The 15228-nt window shown below is 43.4% G+C and overlaps 1 protein-coding gene and 1 non-coding gene across 15 annotated transcripts in view; one reads left to right on the top strand and one right to left on the bottom strand.

The window, feature by feature from the left end:
- Positions 1-15228, top strand: part of LOC144503002 (lysine-specific demethylase 2B-like) — a 237834-nt gene that overhangs the window by 148248 nt on the left and 74358 nt on the right. The window lies entirely within an intron of this gene.
- Positions 11102-11297, bottom strand: LOC144503254 (U2 spliceosomal RNA). Its single transcript, XR_013499467.1, has one exon. It is a non-coding gene; the product is annotated as a U2 spliceosomal RNA (small nuclear RNA).

The following is a 15228-nucleotide window of genomic DNA, read 5'->3' as shown; positions in this document are numbered from 1 at the left end:
TACCATTTATATAGATGATCTGGAGGAGGGGACGGAGTGTAGGGTAACGAAGTTTGCAGACGACACAAAGATAAGTGGAAAAGTGAATCGTGTGGAGGACGGAGAAGATCTGCAGAGAGATTTGGACAGGCTGAGTGAGTGGGCGAGGATATGGCAAATGGAGTATAACGTTGAGAAATGCGAGGTTATACACTTTGGAGGAAATAATAACAAATGGGATTACTATCTCAATGGAAACAAATTAAAACATGCTACCGTGCAAAGGGACCTGGGGGTCCTTGTGCATGAGACGCAAAAGCCCAGTCTGCAGGTACAACAGGTGATCAAGAAGGCAAATGGGATGTTGGCCTATATTGCGAGGGGGATAGAATATAAAAGCAGGGATGTCTTGATGCACCTGTACAGGGCATTGGTGAGGCCGCAGCTGGAATACTGTGTGCAGTATTGGTCCCCTTATATGAGGAAGGATATATTGGCATTGGAGGGAGTGCAGAGAAGGTTCACCAGGTTGATACCGGAGATGAGGGGTTTGGATTATGAGGAGAGGCTGAGGAGATTGGGTTTGTACTCGTTGGAGTACTTCTAGATGCTAAGAGGGGGGATCTTATGGAGACTTATAAGATAATGCGGGGGCTGGATAGGGTGGAGGCGGAGAGATTCTTTCCACTTAGTAAGGAAGTTAAAACTAGAGGACACAGCCTCAAAATAAAGGGGGGTCGGTTTAAGACAGAGTTGAGGAGGAACTTCTTCTCCCAGAGGGTGGTGAATCTCTGGAATTCTCTGCCCACTGAGGTGGTGGAGGCTACCTCGCTGAATATGTTTAAAGCGCGGATGGATGGATTCCTGATCGGTAAGGGAATTAAGGGTTATGGGGATCAGGCGGGTAAGTGGTACTGATCCACGTCAGATCAGCCATGATCTTATTGAATGGCGGGGCAGGCTCGAGGGGCTAGATGGCCTACTCCTGCTCCTATTTCTTATGTTCTTATGTTCTATGCTTGTTGATATACATCGGTTTCCAGTTTGGTGACGCCTCGATTAAAAATTCTCATCTTTGTTTCAAATCCCAGTTTTCAGCTGTGTCTTTAGTTCCCTGGATCTTAAGCTCAGAAATTCCTCTCCATCCACTCCGTCTCACTACTGCTCTCTATTCTTTAAAATGCACCTTAAAGACTACGTCTTTCCTATATAAATATCTCCTTATGCAGCCCGATGTAGGAATTTGTTTGGTAATGATCCTGTGAAGTGCCTTTGAAAAGTCCAAATATGCAAACCTAAGAGTTTTTCAGATGCAACACTGACAACTAAAGTCCCAAAATGGCGGGGGGGAGAAGAAGAACATTAAGTGTGCACACACCTCCAAGCAAAGGTCTTAAATGACTGACCACTTATTCGGAAACTGTGCCCCCTAGCTCTGATTCCCCTACAAGTGGAAATATCCTCTCGGCATTCTTCTAAACTCCAATGAGCATACGTCCAACTTGCTCAACCTTTCCTCACAAGATGATCCCTTCATCCCAGGAATTAACCGAGTGAACTTTCTCTGAAATGCCTCCAAAGCTAGTATATCCGTCCTTAAATAAGGAGACCAAAACTTGGTGTGTGCTCTCACAAATGCCCTGTACGGTTGTATCAAAACTTCCCTTTTTCTTTTACTCCATCCTCCTTGCAATAAAGGCCAATATTAGAACAAAGAACAGTACAGCACAGGAACAGGTCCTTCGGCCCAACAAGTCTGTGTTGACACAGATGCCTCTCTAATTTCTTTTGCCTCTACAAGGTCCATATCCCTCTATTCTCTGTCTATTCATGTATCTACAGTAAGAAGTCTAACAACACCAAGTTAAAGTCCAACAGGTTTATTTGGTAGCAAACGCCACTAGCTTTCGGAGCGTGCTGCTCCTTTGTCAGGTGGAGTGGGAGATCTGCTCACAAACCGGGCATACAGAGACGCAAACTCAATTTACAGAATAATGATTGGAATGTGAGTCTTTACAGCTAATCAAGTCTTAAAGGTACAGACAATGTGAGTGGAGAGAGCATTAAGTACAGGTTAAAGAGATGTGTATTGTCTCCAGACAGGACAGCTAGTCAGATTTTGCAAGTTCGGGCAAGTTGTGGGGGTTACAGATGTAGGGTGTGACATGAACCCAAGATCCCGGTTTAGGCCGTCCTCATGTGTGCGGAACCTGGCAATCAGTCTCTGCTCAGCGACTCTGCACTGTCATGTGTCGTGAAGGCCGCCTTGGAGAACGCTTACCTGAAGATCAGAGGTCGAATGCCTGTGACCACTGAAGTGCTCCCCAACAGGAAGAGAACACACATGCCTGGTGATTGTCGAGCGGTGTTCATTCATCCGTTGTCGTAGCGTCTGCATGGTTTCCCCAATGTACCATGCCTCAGGACATCCTTTCCTGCAGCGTATCAGGTAGACAACGTTGGCCGAGTTGCAAGAGTATGTACCGTGTACGTGGTAGATGGTGTTCTCATGTGAGATGATGGCATCCATGTCGTTGATCCGGCACGTCTTGCAGAGGTTGCTGTGGCAGGGTTGTGTGGTGTCGTGGTCACTGTTCTCCTGAAGGCTAGGTAGTTTGCTGCAGACAATGGTCTGTTTGAAGTTGTTTGAAGGCAAGAAGTGGGGGTGTGGGGATGGCCTTGGCGAGATGTTTGTCGTCTTTAATGACATGTTGAAGGATCCGGAGGAGATGTCGTAGCTTCTCCGCTCCGGGGAAGTACTGGACGACGAAGGGTACTCTGATCACCGTGACCTGTGTTTGTCTTCTGAGGAGGTTGGTGTGGTTTTTCGCTGTGGCACGTCGGAACTGTTGATCGATGAGTCGAGCGCCATATCCTGTTCTTATGAGGGCATCTTTCAGCATCTGGAGGTGTCTGTTGCGATCCTCCTCATCCGAGCAGATCCTGTGTATACGGAGGGCTTGTCCGTAGGGGATGGCTTCTTTAATGTGTTTAGGGTGGAAGCTGGAGAAGTGGAGCATCGTGAGGTTATCCGTGGGCTTGCGGTACAGTGAGGTGCTGAAGTGACTGTCCTTAATGGAGATGCGTGTGTCCAAGAATGCAACCGATTCCGGAGAGTAGTCCATGGTGAGTCTGATGGTGGGATGGAGCTTGTTGATGTCATCATATAGTTGTTCCAGTGATTGTTGACCATGAGTCCAAAGGATGATGACATCAACAAGTTGCAACTCGGCCAACATTGTCTACCTGATACGCTGCAGGAAAGGATGTCCCGAGGCATGGTACAGTGGGGAAACCATGCAGAAGCTACGACAATGGATGAATGAACACCGCTCGACAATCACCAGGCAAGACTGTTCTCTTCCTGTTGGGGAGCACTTCAGCGGTCACGGGTATTCGGCCTCTGATCTTCGGGTAAGCGTTCTCCAAGGCGGCCTTCACAACACACGACAGCGCAGAGCCGCTGAGCAGAGACTGATTGCCAGGTTCTGCACACATGAGGACGGCCTCAACCGGGATCTTGGGTTCATGTCACACTATCTGTAAACCCCACAACTTGCCTGGACTTGCAAAATCTCACTAGCTGTCCTGTCTAGAGACAATACACATCTCTTTAACCTGTGCTTAATGCTCTCTCCACTCACATTGTCTGTACCTTTAAGACTTGATTAGCTGTAAAGACTCGCATTCCAATCATTATTCTGTAAATTGAGTTTGTGTCTCTGTATGCCCTGTTTGTGAGCAGATCTCCCACTCCACCTGACAAAGGAGCAGCATGCTCCGAAAGCTAGTGGTGTTTGCTACCAAATAAACCTGTTGGACTTTAACCTAATGTTGTTCGACTTCTTACTGCGTTTACCCCAGTCCAATGCCGGCATCTCCACATCATGACTATTCATGTATCTATCCAGATCCCTCTTTGAACGTTGTTATAGAATCTGCTTCCACCACCACCTCCAGCAGCGCGTTCCAGGCATTCACCTTCTGTGTGAAAAAATGTGCCCTGCATCTCTTTTAAACTCTCGCTTTCAATCTAATCCCCGAGTAATTGACCCTTCAACCCTGGGAAAAAGACTCTGACTATCCACTCTATCCAAGCCTGTCATAATCTTGTAAACCACTATCAGGTCCACTCCTCAAACTCCGATGCTCCAATGAAGACAGTCCAAGTTCATTCAACCTTTCTTCACAGTCCATATCTTCCAAACCAGGCAACATCCTGGTAAATCTCTTTTGCACCCTTTCCACTGCATCAACATCCTTCCGGTAATGTGGTGACCAGAATTGTACATAATACTCCAAATGCGGTCTAACCAAAGTGTTATACAGCTGCAACATGATTTTCCAATTCTTAAATTCACTGCCCTGACCGATGAAGGCCAGCATGCCATACGCCTTCTTGACCACCTTGTCCATCTGAGTTGCCAACTTCAGGGAACTGTGGATCTGTACACTAGATCCTTAGAAATACATGCTAATATTTCTAAGGGCTCTACCATTTACTGTATACTTCTGCAGTAGACTTTCTAAATCACATCACCTCACATTTGTCTGGGTTAAATTCCATCAGCCATCTTTCAGCCCAGGTCTTCAGCTGATTTATGTCCTGCTGTATCCTCTGACAATCCTCCTCACTATCCGCTACTCCCCCAATTTTTGTATCATCTGCAAATTTACTAATCAGACCACCTACATTTTCCTCAATCATTTATATATAGAGGCCCCAGCACTGATCCCTGTGACCATTTGTCACAGACCTCCAGTTCGAAAAGTACCCTTGCCACTCTGTTTTCTATGCCCAAGCCAGTTTTGTATCCATCTAACTAGCTCACCTCGGATCCCATATGATTTCACCTTTTGTATCAGCCTGCCATGAGGAACCTTATCGAAGGTTTTATGTATATAACATATATATTTCCATGTATATAATATCCACTGTATATAACATCCACTGTTTTATGTATATAACATGTATATTTCCATGTATGCAACATCCACTGCCCTGCCCTAGTCAATTTTTCTTGTCACTTCCTCAAAGAACTCAATCAAGTTTGAGAGACATGACCTCCCCTTCACAAAACCATGCTGCCTATTGCTAATAAGCCTATTCTCTTCCAGATGTGAGTACATCCTGTCTCTAAGAATCTTCTCCAATCATTTTCCCACCACTAATGTAAGGCTCAGAGGCCTGTAATTTCCCAGATTTCCTCCTCTTAAACAGAGGAATGATGTCAGTTACTCTCCAATCCTCTGGTACCTCATCTGTGGCCAAAGAGTGTACAAAGATTTTGGCCAAGGCCTCAGCAATTTCTTCCCTTGTCTCTCTCAGTATTCTGGGACAGACCCTATCTGGCCCTGAGAACTTGTCCACCTTAATGTTTTTCAAAACCTCCACTGCCTCCTCCCTTGTTATCTCGACATGTCCTAGAATGTCAACATCCTCCTTTCTACACTCAACATCCACCACATCCTCTCCTTTGTGAATGCTGATGCAAAGTACTCGTTAAGAACCTCACCTGCCTCATCTGGCTCCACACACACATTCCCTCCACTATCCTTGAATGGACCTACCCTTTCCTTAGCTACCCTCTTCCTCCTTATATACATATAAAAAGCATTGGGATTCTCCTAAGGAAATGAAAAGGACATTTCATGGCCCCTTTTAGCCCTCCCATGTCCCTATTTAAGCTCTTTCCTGTTATCTTGGTATTCCTCAAGAGCCTTATCAGTTTTCAGTTTCCTGAAATTTATGAATGCCTCCTACTTTTTCACTAAGCTCACAATCTCTCTTATCATCCAGGGTTTTCAAATCTTGCCATCATTATCCTTCATTTTTACAGGGATATACTTGTCCTGAATTGTGAACAACTGACTTTTAAAAGACTTCCACGTATCAGATATGGATTTACCCTCAAACAGCCGCCCCTAATCTACATTCCCAGCTCCTGCCTAATACTGTCGTAGTTGACCTTTCCCTAGTTTAGTACTTTCTCTCTGGGACTACTATCCTTTTCTACAAGTGTTCCATTTGCCTTCCTAATTATTTGCTATGACAGCATGTTAAATTTGTGCTTCATGTATGATCTCTCTATAGTGCTGCACTCTTTAGACTCGATGTATTTAAATAATGTTTTGCATTTCTATTCTTCCTTCGAAAGTGGATAATCTTACATTTCCCCCATTATACTCCCAAGTGCCAAATTTATGCCCACTCGCTGAACCATTTATAGAATCATGATGATTCTGATTCTATAATACTTTTTTGAATGTCCTGCTTCTATTTCCTTAATAATGAATTCCAGCATTTTCTCAATGGCATAAAATTTCTAAACTGGGGGAAGGCTGATTTTAATACGATCAGATATGATTTGGCCAGAGTGGACTGAGAGCAGACACTTTTAGGTAAATCCGTGACATAGCAGTGGGACTATTTAGGAAGGGAATAAGGAGAGTACAGGGCCAACATATTCCAATAACGAAAAAGGGTAGCACCAACAAGTTGAGTGCACCCTGGATATCGAGAGATAAACCGCATTGGACAGAGAGAAAAGTGGAGGCTTATGGCAGAAATCAGGAGTGCAAAACAGCAAAAGCCCTAGATGAGTATAGAATGTGCAAGAGGGAACGTAAAAGTGAAATTAGGAGAGCAAAAAGGAGACCTGAAAGAATCCTGGCAGGTAAAGGAAAATTCTACATTGTTTTAACAAATACATTAAGGGCAAAAGGCTAACTAGGGAAAGAGTAAGGCCATCAAGGACCACTCTGGTAATTTGTGTATGGAGCCGGAGGATGTAGGTCGGGTTCTAAATGAATACTTTGTCTCAGTGCTCACTAGTGAGAGAGACGATGTGGGTATAGAAATCAGGGAGAAGGACTGTGATACAATTAAAGAAAGTAACATAAACAGAGAGGAGGTTCTGAGTGGCTGAAAAGTCGATCAATCTCCAGGGCCAGTTGAAATGTGTTCCAGATTGTTGAGTGAGGCAAGGGAAGAAATAGCAGGGGTGTTGGCAATTTTCAATTCCTCTCTGGCTACAGAAGAGGTAAACACAGTAAGAGTTTTAACAACACCAGGTTAAAGTCCAACAGGTTTATTTGGTAGCAAACACCATTAGCTTTCGGAGTGCTGCTCCTTCGTCAGATGGAGTGGAAATGTGCTCTCAAACAGGGCACAGAGACACAAAAATCAAGCTACAGAATACTGATTAGAATGCGAATCCCTACAGCCAGCCAGATCTTAAAGATACAGACAATGTGGGTGGAGGGAGCATTAAGCACAGGTTAAAGAGATGTGTATTGTCTCCAGACAGGTCAGCCTGCAAGTCCGGGAGGCAAGCTGTGGGGGGTACTGATAATGTGACATAAATCCAACATCCCGGTTTAGGCCGTCCTCATGTGATTTATGTCACGAGGACGGCCTAAACCGGGATGTTGGACTTATGTCACATTATCAGTAACCCCCACAGCTTGCCTCCTGGACTTGCTGGCTGTCCTGTCTGGAGACAATACACATCTCTTTAACCTGTGCTTAATGCTCCCTCCACCCACATTGTCTGTATCTTTAAGATCTGGCTGGCTGGAGGGATTTGCATTCTAATCAGGATTCTGTAACTTGATTTTTGTGTCTCTGTGCCCTGTTTGAGAGCAGATATCCACTCCATCTGACGAAGGAGCAGCGCTCCGAAAGCTAATGGTGTTTGCTACCAAATAAACCTGTTGGACCTTAACCTGGTGTTGTTAAAACTCTTACTGTGTTTACCCCAGTCCAACGCCGGCATCTCCACATACAGAAGAGGTGCCAGAGGACTAAAGGACAGCCCATGTGATACAATTATTCAAGAAGGGAGAAATCAGGAAATTACAGGCCAGTCAGTCTAACCTGTGGTGGGGAAACTATTGGAAGCAATTCTGAGAAACAATCTGCATTTCGGAGAGGCAGGGATTAATCAAGAACAATCAGCATGGTTTTGTTTAGGGGAGATCATGTCTGACCAAATTGATTAAATTTTTCGAAGTGATCAGGTGTGTCGATGAGGGCAATACATTTGATGTAGTCTTCTTGGACTTCAGCAAGGCTTTTGACAAGGTCCCACATGGGAGACTGATAGCGAAGATAAGAGCCCATGGGATCCAGGGAAATTTGGCAGATTGGATGTAGAATCGGCTGAGTGGCAGGAGGCAGAGGGTGATGGTCGAGGGTGTTTTTCGGACTGGAAGACTGTGTCCAGTGGGATCCTGCTGGGACCAGTGTCGGGGCCTTTACTTTTTATGGTTTATGTAAATGATTTAGACTTGAATGTAGAAGGGTTTGTCAGTAAGTTCATGGGTGATATGAAAATTGGTAGAGTGGTAAATAAGTGAGGAGGAATGTCATGGATTACAGGTGGATATAGATGGGCTCGTCAGATGGGTTGATCAGTGGCAAATAGAAATTCAATCCGGATAAATGTGAGGTGATGCAGGACAACAAGACATGGTGAATGTCAGGATCTTAGGAAGAACCGAGAATCAGAGGGACCTTGGTGTGTATGTACACTAGTCCCTTAAGGTAGCAGGACAGGTGGATAAAGTGGTAAAGAAGGCATATGGTATACTTGCCTTTATTAGCCGAGGGATAGAGTTTAAGGGCAGAAAGGTTATGCTGGAACTATATAAAATTTGTTTAGGCCACGGCTAGAGTATTATGTACAGTTCCGGAATCCGCATTATAGAAGGGATGTGATAGCACTGGAAAGGATGCAGAGGAGATTTATCAGGATGTTGCCTGGGCTGGAGAGTTTTAGTAATGACGGTAGTTGGATAAACTGAAGCAGAGGAGACTGAAGGGGGACATGATTGAGATGGATAAAATTGAGGGGCATAGATAGAGTAGACAGAACAAACTTTTCCCCTTGGTGGAGGGATCAATGAACAGGGGGTTTAGATTTAAGTTAAGGGCAGGAGGTTTAGAGGGGATGTGAGGAAAACTTTTTTCACCCAGAGGATGGTGGGAGTCTGGAACTTATGGCCTGACAGGACATTTAAGAAGTATTTAGATGTGTACTTGCGATGCCAAGGCATACAAGGCTGTGGACCAAGTGCTGGAAGATGGAATTAGAATAGTTGAATGGTTTGTCTTTGACTGGTACAGATGCAATGGGCCAAATGGCCTTATCTGTGCTATTGACCTCTCACTATGACATGCTCGGCTAACTGACCTGTAGTTTCCTGCTTTCTATCTCGCCCATTTCAACAACAGGGGTGTTATGTTTGTGATTTTCCAGTTGGGACCTTTCCAGAATCTAGGGAATATTTTTAAGGCAGAGGTGGATAGATTCTTGGTAAGCAATGGGGTGATGGGCTATTGAAGGTAGGTGGGATGCAGATTTGAGGTTACTGTCGGATCAGCCATGATCTTATTAAATGGCAGAGCAGCTCAAGGGCCAAATGTCCTAGTCCTGCTCTTTGTTCTGATGTTCAATGGAAAAATTATTTTATACGCATTCCTATATTTCTTGATTTTTCTTAAAGCAAAAGTTGCTGTTTTGCATTTGGGTTGTTACTGAAATGTTTGAGTTAATTTTCTGAATGATGTGGGTGTTTGCAGTGTACACAATGAAAGGCTGCATTGTTAATTCCCTGTGGCATCATTTCATTAGATATTGGTCAGTGTAGTAGTACTCCTAATTATTGAGGCCACAAAGTCTGTTAGGGGAGTAAATCCTAATGCTGAACTCATGAGAATACCTATTTGAGTGTTGAAATTGGTAACACTCCTTAATACTGCTTAGACTGTTGCTTTCTGAATGACCAGGGTACCTCATCATGGCTTTATGAATGACCAGGGTAGCAGAGGCCTGCTGTAGGCTATGGAACATCCCTGACAGTTGCAGTGGCTTTTTCAGGAAAGGAAGGAAGGAACGAGGGAGTGAAGAAACTTGCATTTATAGTAACAATTTGTCCTAAAATGCTCCAAGGTGCTTCACAGGAGCATTGGCAAAAGATTTGCCACTGAGCCATATGTAGGGCTATTAGGACAGATAATCAGAAGGGAACTGCAGAGCTTAGGGCCCAGGGAATTGCAGGGTTGAGGGCATGACCACTAGTGGCAGTGATTAGCATCAGGAATGCAAGGAGGCTGGAATTAAATGTACACAGATATTTCTGAGAGCTGTGGCTACAAGCGATTACAGAGATAAGGCGGGGAGAAGCCCTGGAAGGATTTGAAAACGAGGAGGAATTTTAAAACCGAGGCATTGCCAGAACAAGAAGGTGTGCGGATGCCGAATGATGACAGAATAGTACCGGACTGTGATTTTCCCATTGTCTGATATCCTTCCAGGACTTGCGCATAATTGATCCAATTGGCAATAATTCATCAAAGGAAAATTGTACCTAATTTGGGCTGAGAGTAGTGAAAAAGTGTCCAATAACATCCATTTTCATCTACCAAATCACTTGCCCTCACTTTGGTATGGTTAAAAAGGCGATCAAGTACAATGCCCAAGTGACCATTCCTCGTGTGTGCAGCTCAATTATATTTATTTGTCAGCAAACTACTGATCTCTCAGCTGGAATTGGGGATGAAGTTGATTATATCCGTTCTAATATCCACACTTGTACGTTTGGCTGAGGTTGCAGGATAGTAACCAGGGAGTGCGATGCTTGGATGTTTTTTCTTCATGTGAGGCCAATTTCTTTTTTGTTTTTATTCCAATTCAATCAAATCAAGTCCAATTTAGAGTCTCAACAAGTTGAGACATTCCCTACCTATCCAAGCTGACAAGACAGGGCTCTCACCTCCTGTCTTGGGCTTGATCTACATGATCCAAGCTGACTGGAGTAGGAATAGCTCCTCCTCCAAGGCTTGATCTCATTTGCATCTTAGCCAAAAGGCCCAGATGCCGCTTTTAAAAATTGCTTCAAATTAAGCTAAAATGTAACCTAATGACTTCAACCAAGCACAGCATGTCAATGCTACACTTGATCTTAGCAAAAAAGGCCGAGAAATGAGGCCAATGTTTTAAAAAAACTTTTCCAATTCAATCAAATCAAGTCCAATTCAGAGTCTCAACAAGTTGAGACATTTCCGATCCAAGCTGACAAGACAGGGCCTCCACTCCTGTCTTGGGCCTGATCTACATGAGCCAAGCTGATTGGAGTAGGTGTAAGTCCTCCCCCACCAAGGCTTGATCTCATTTGCATCTTAGCCAAAAGGCCGAGATGCCACTTTAAAAAAATTGCTTCAAATGAAGCTTAAATGTAATCTAATGACCTCAACCAAGCGCAGCATCCTGTCCATACTACACTTGATCTTAGCCAAAAGGCCGAGAAGCGAAGTGAGGCCAATTGGAGCACCTTCACTTTGGCTAAGGCTGAGAACAAACTTAGCTCAGACCTGGAACCTTCCTGGTCACTAAGACCCGGGACACTCCTAGTCAGCATTGCTCAAACACTCTAAGCTGAGCTAAAATTATGTTTTGTAACCTCATTCTCTGTTGGCAATTTTACATTTTTGTTGGCTTGCAATTTTGCCTAGTTTTCCCAGGTGGGCCTTCTGTCCTGCCCTTGTCTTAATGTACATTTACATCCATGTTTGATTATTTCTCATGGGGATTGGTTGGGGGCAGAGTGCAGGCAGGTGGGGGAGGGCTGCATTTTGGTTATGGTCTCCTTGATGAATATGATTTACCTGCACCTCCGTTCTCTCTCAGGATATCCTCAAATGCAGATTTTGAAACCAAAGCATTGTTGCACTCGTCACTGACAAAATGGTGGTGTATTTGAAAGAAGCATCTTCTGTTGGATGTGCAGGAATTGTTATTTTTGCCACCTATTGGCTATATAGAATAATGCAGGCAGTTCTGTTGAACTCAACGAAACATCATCCTGTATAATCAGTACATGCTGAATTAGATGCAGGATGGACGTTGCAATATTTTTTGTTGTCAATTTGTCTGCACAAACTTTTCCTCCTCCTGATTGCCTTTATATGTCCTGTTTGTGAACAGAACTCCCACTCACCTGATGAAGGAGCAGCACTCTGAAAGCTTGTGGCTTGTGCTACCAAATAAACCTGTTGGACTTCTTACTGTGCCTGAGGTGGTACAGTCCCAAGGCTGCCAGTGCCTTGCCCACGGTGGCACAGTGGTTAGCACTGCTGCCTCACTGCACCAATTCCCAGCTTAGGTTACTGTCTGTGCGGGATCTGCATGTTCTCCCCATGTCTGTGTGCTTTTCCTCCGAGTGTTCCGATCCTCACACAGTCTGAAAGATATGCTGGTTAGGTGCATTGGCTGTGCTCAATTCTCCCTCTGTATCTGAACAGGTGCCTGAGTGTGGCAACTAGGGGATTTTCACAATAAGTTCATTGCAGTGTTAATTTAAGCCTACCTGTGACACTAATAAACTTAAACTTTAAAGAGATTGTTATTCAGGTGTGAACCTTAACGTTAAGATATATTTTAATGACCTAGACTTGGATGTACAAGGAACAATTTCAAAGTTTGCAGATGGTGCAAAATTGGGAGGTATTATGAATTGTGATGAGGATAGTAATAAACTTCAAGAGGACATAGATTGATGGAATGGGTGGGTGGACCAGTAGCAGACAACATTTATTTAATGCACGGATGTGAAGTGATTCATTTTGGTGAGATGAATAAGGAGAGGCAAATTAAAATAAAGGGTACAATTCTAAAGGAGATGTCATGAATAGAAAAGGAGAAATAAATTGAAACCCACAAATTCTTTCCATAATCAGTGTTGCTTTGGTGAGGAAGATATGTGTAGTTCTTAGCCTCCGTAGAGTGTGGCCAATTTAGAAATAACAGGAACAAGGTTTTGTAGGTTTAACTAAAGAGGATTATTTATCCTCTCGCACACCTCAAATCTAAAAGTGACATCATTCACAAATCACACACTCGAAGGATACAATTAAAGAAGATAGTGCACTTTAAGAGTAGCGAACAATTCATGTGTTGAATTCATGTTTGCCGAACAGCTATTGTGGGCCCAATAAAGAAATGAATCCTTTCCACTCTTGAATTGTAGTTTAGATGGGTTCAAATTGCCAAAGCAAATCAGGATTATTGCAGGATTCCCTCACAGAGATGAAAGTGCATTTGTGGTTTTCCTATCAAGAGTTCAAATTTCTTTACAGATGGACTTGGAGTTTTAGAATCAGGTTAGGAGTCTATTTTAAGATATATAGCCACCAGGTTGTTAAAGCAAAGACAGCTTTTTCTTGCAGTTGTTGTCTCTTTCTGTTGTCAGTTTGAATTAAAAGGGGCAGCCCAAAAACATGGCTGCCTCACCATGTGGCTGCTTACAGTCCCCTTCCAAGTATGGTTCAAGCCTTACTGTAATTAGCAACATATGCCACATCCTGGGTTATTGTTTTCCAGCCAACCTCCCATGGAGGTGGGAGACTGTTATTGTCTCTGTTCCTGAAATGACCCATTCAAGGCAGCAATGTAGTGTGGATGGTTTCAGGATATGGATGTTGACCCTTGTTTGTCTGAAATGGAGTCTATTGTCTCTCTGATACCGTGTGATATCCACAGAGGATTGCTGTCTGGGCATACCCAGTTAATGTCCAAAGTGACTTAATTAGGAACCCTCTGGAAGCTTGGGATAATCTGTTCAAGTTGCAAAGGCCGCCTGACCCTTGGTGGCAATCTTAACAGTTCATCAGTGTCTACTTTAAATAAAAGACAGTTCTAGAAACTTCAATACAAACGTAGATCCCATATTTAATGTTAGGAATATGTCTTGACTGGGCATAACGTGCTGTAGGAGCAGAGGGGCCTGGTGATGTATGTGCACAAATCTTTGAAGATGGCATAGCAAGTTGAGAAGTTGGTTAATGCAGGATCCTGGGCTTTTTAAAATGTACGTTGATTGCAACAGCAAGGAAGTTATGATAAAAACTGTATAACTTGGTACACATAGGGATCCAATCTGACACTGTCTGGCTTTTTAAACTTCAGCAAGACACAAGTTTCCTGAGATGCGTGGGAAAGCCAGCATACTTCATTTTGGCTGAGATTAAAGGAAGAAAAGACTTGCATTTATTCAGGGTCTTTCACAATCTTGGGACATTCCAAGATGCTTTACAACCAATGAAAGATCAAACTGGAGTTTTAGGAAGGAATTTTAGTATTGCACGCCATTCCCAATACTGCCTTCTGTCTTTCCTATGAGATGGTGTAAAATTTGGGTATATTCTGATTAAAATTTTACTTAGCAATTGATAGATTCCTAAACATTAAAAACACATTTATAGAAAAAGTGAGGTTATATTTAACAGAATGGCCTGCCATCACTTATTATTCTGTCCATCATCACTTATTCTGTCCATCATTTCCCCAAATCCACCTGAATGTTATCAAATTGAACTTTCACGCAAGCATACTTCAATAAAAATTGATCTTATCACTTACAAGGGTTTCATGCTGTGATCATTTTACCTGGTTTCCTTTTCGACCCCTTCTATTACCCCTTTCATCTGGGGAGAGGAGGTTGGAAATGAATGGAATAGAGCTCTCCAGGACTAATGTTCAGTAGCATTGATGTTGACTATAGGGTCGTTAAGCAGGCATTAATTCCCCCCCAAGACTGAGTGTTCTATTGTTCTAAAGTGATCCAATCAAATGATAATTGGGATCTGCTGGAATTCATCCAAAGATGGTGGCCAAATTTGAAGGGTGCCTGAGGCTGGAATGTAAACTCTGATCCTTATTTTAGGAGTCCAGTACTGGTTACTGCACCTGCAAACAGGCATCCTTTTACTCCACCTGTGATCAGTTGATGGGTGAAAGGCTTTGAGGACTTCATTGATGAATTAGCAACCTTCTTCACGTAAGCTTAGCTTAGGAGATATTTTGCCTCCAAAATGGAAGACTGTTTGACTCTCACTGCACTTTTGAGACCAGTTTGAGTAAAGGAGACTGGCAACGTCGGGCAGTCGTGGTGTATTTATGTAGATACGATAGTGACTTTTAAAGGTCATCTTGACAAGTACATGAATAGTATGGGAATAGAGGGATATAGTCCCCAGAAGGATCGGGGGTTTTAGTTCAGTCAGGCAGTGTGGTCGGTGCAGGCTTGGAAGGCCGAAGGGCCTGTTCCTATGCTGTATTTTTCTTTGTTCTTAGTATCACACAGTAAATAGTAAAATCTCAAACTCTTAAGTGTCCAGACATTAGCAGAAGAAAAAGGATAAAAGGTAATTCACAAAAATATTGATGATTCTGCAATAAATAATGA

The sequence above is a fragment of the Mustelus asterias genome, chromosome 13 (assembly GCF_964213995.1).
Source record: "Mustelus asterias chromosome 13, sMusAst1.hap1.1, whole genome shotgun sequence".
Taxonomy (NCBI): Eukaryota; Metazoa; Chordata; class Chondrichthyes; order Carcharhiniformes; family Triakidae; genus Mustelus; species Mustelus asterias.
The sequence above is the reverse complement of the archived record's forward strand: the minus strand, read 5'-3'. Positions and strand labels throughout refer to the sequence as shown.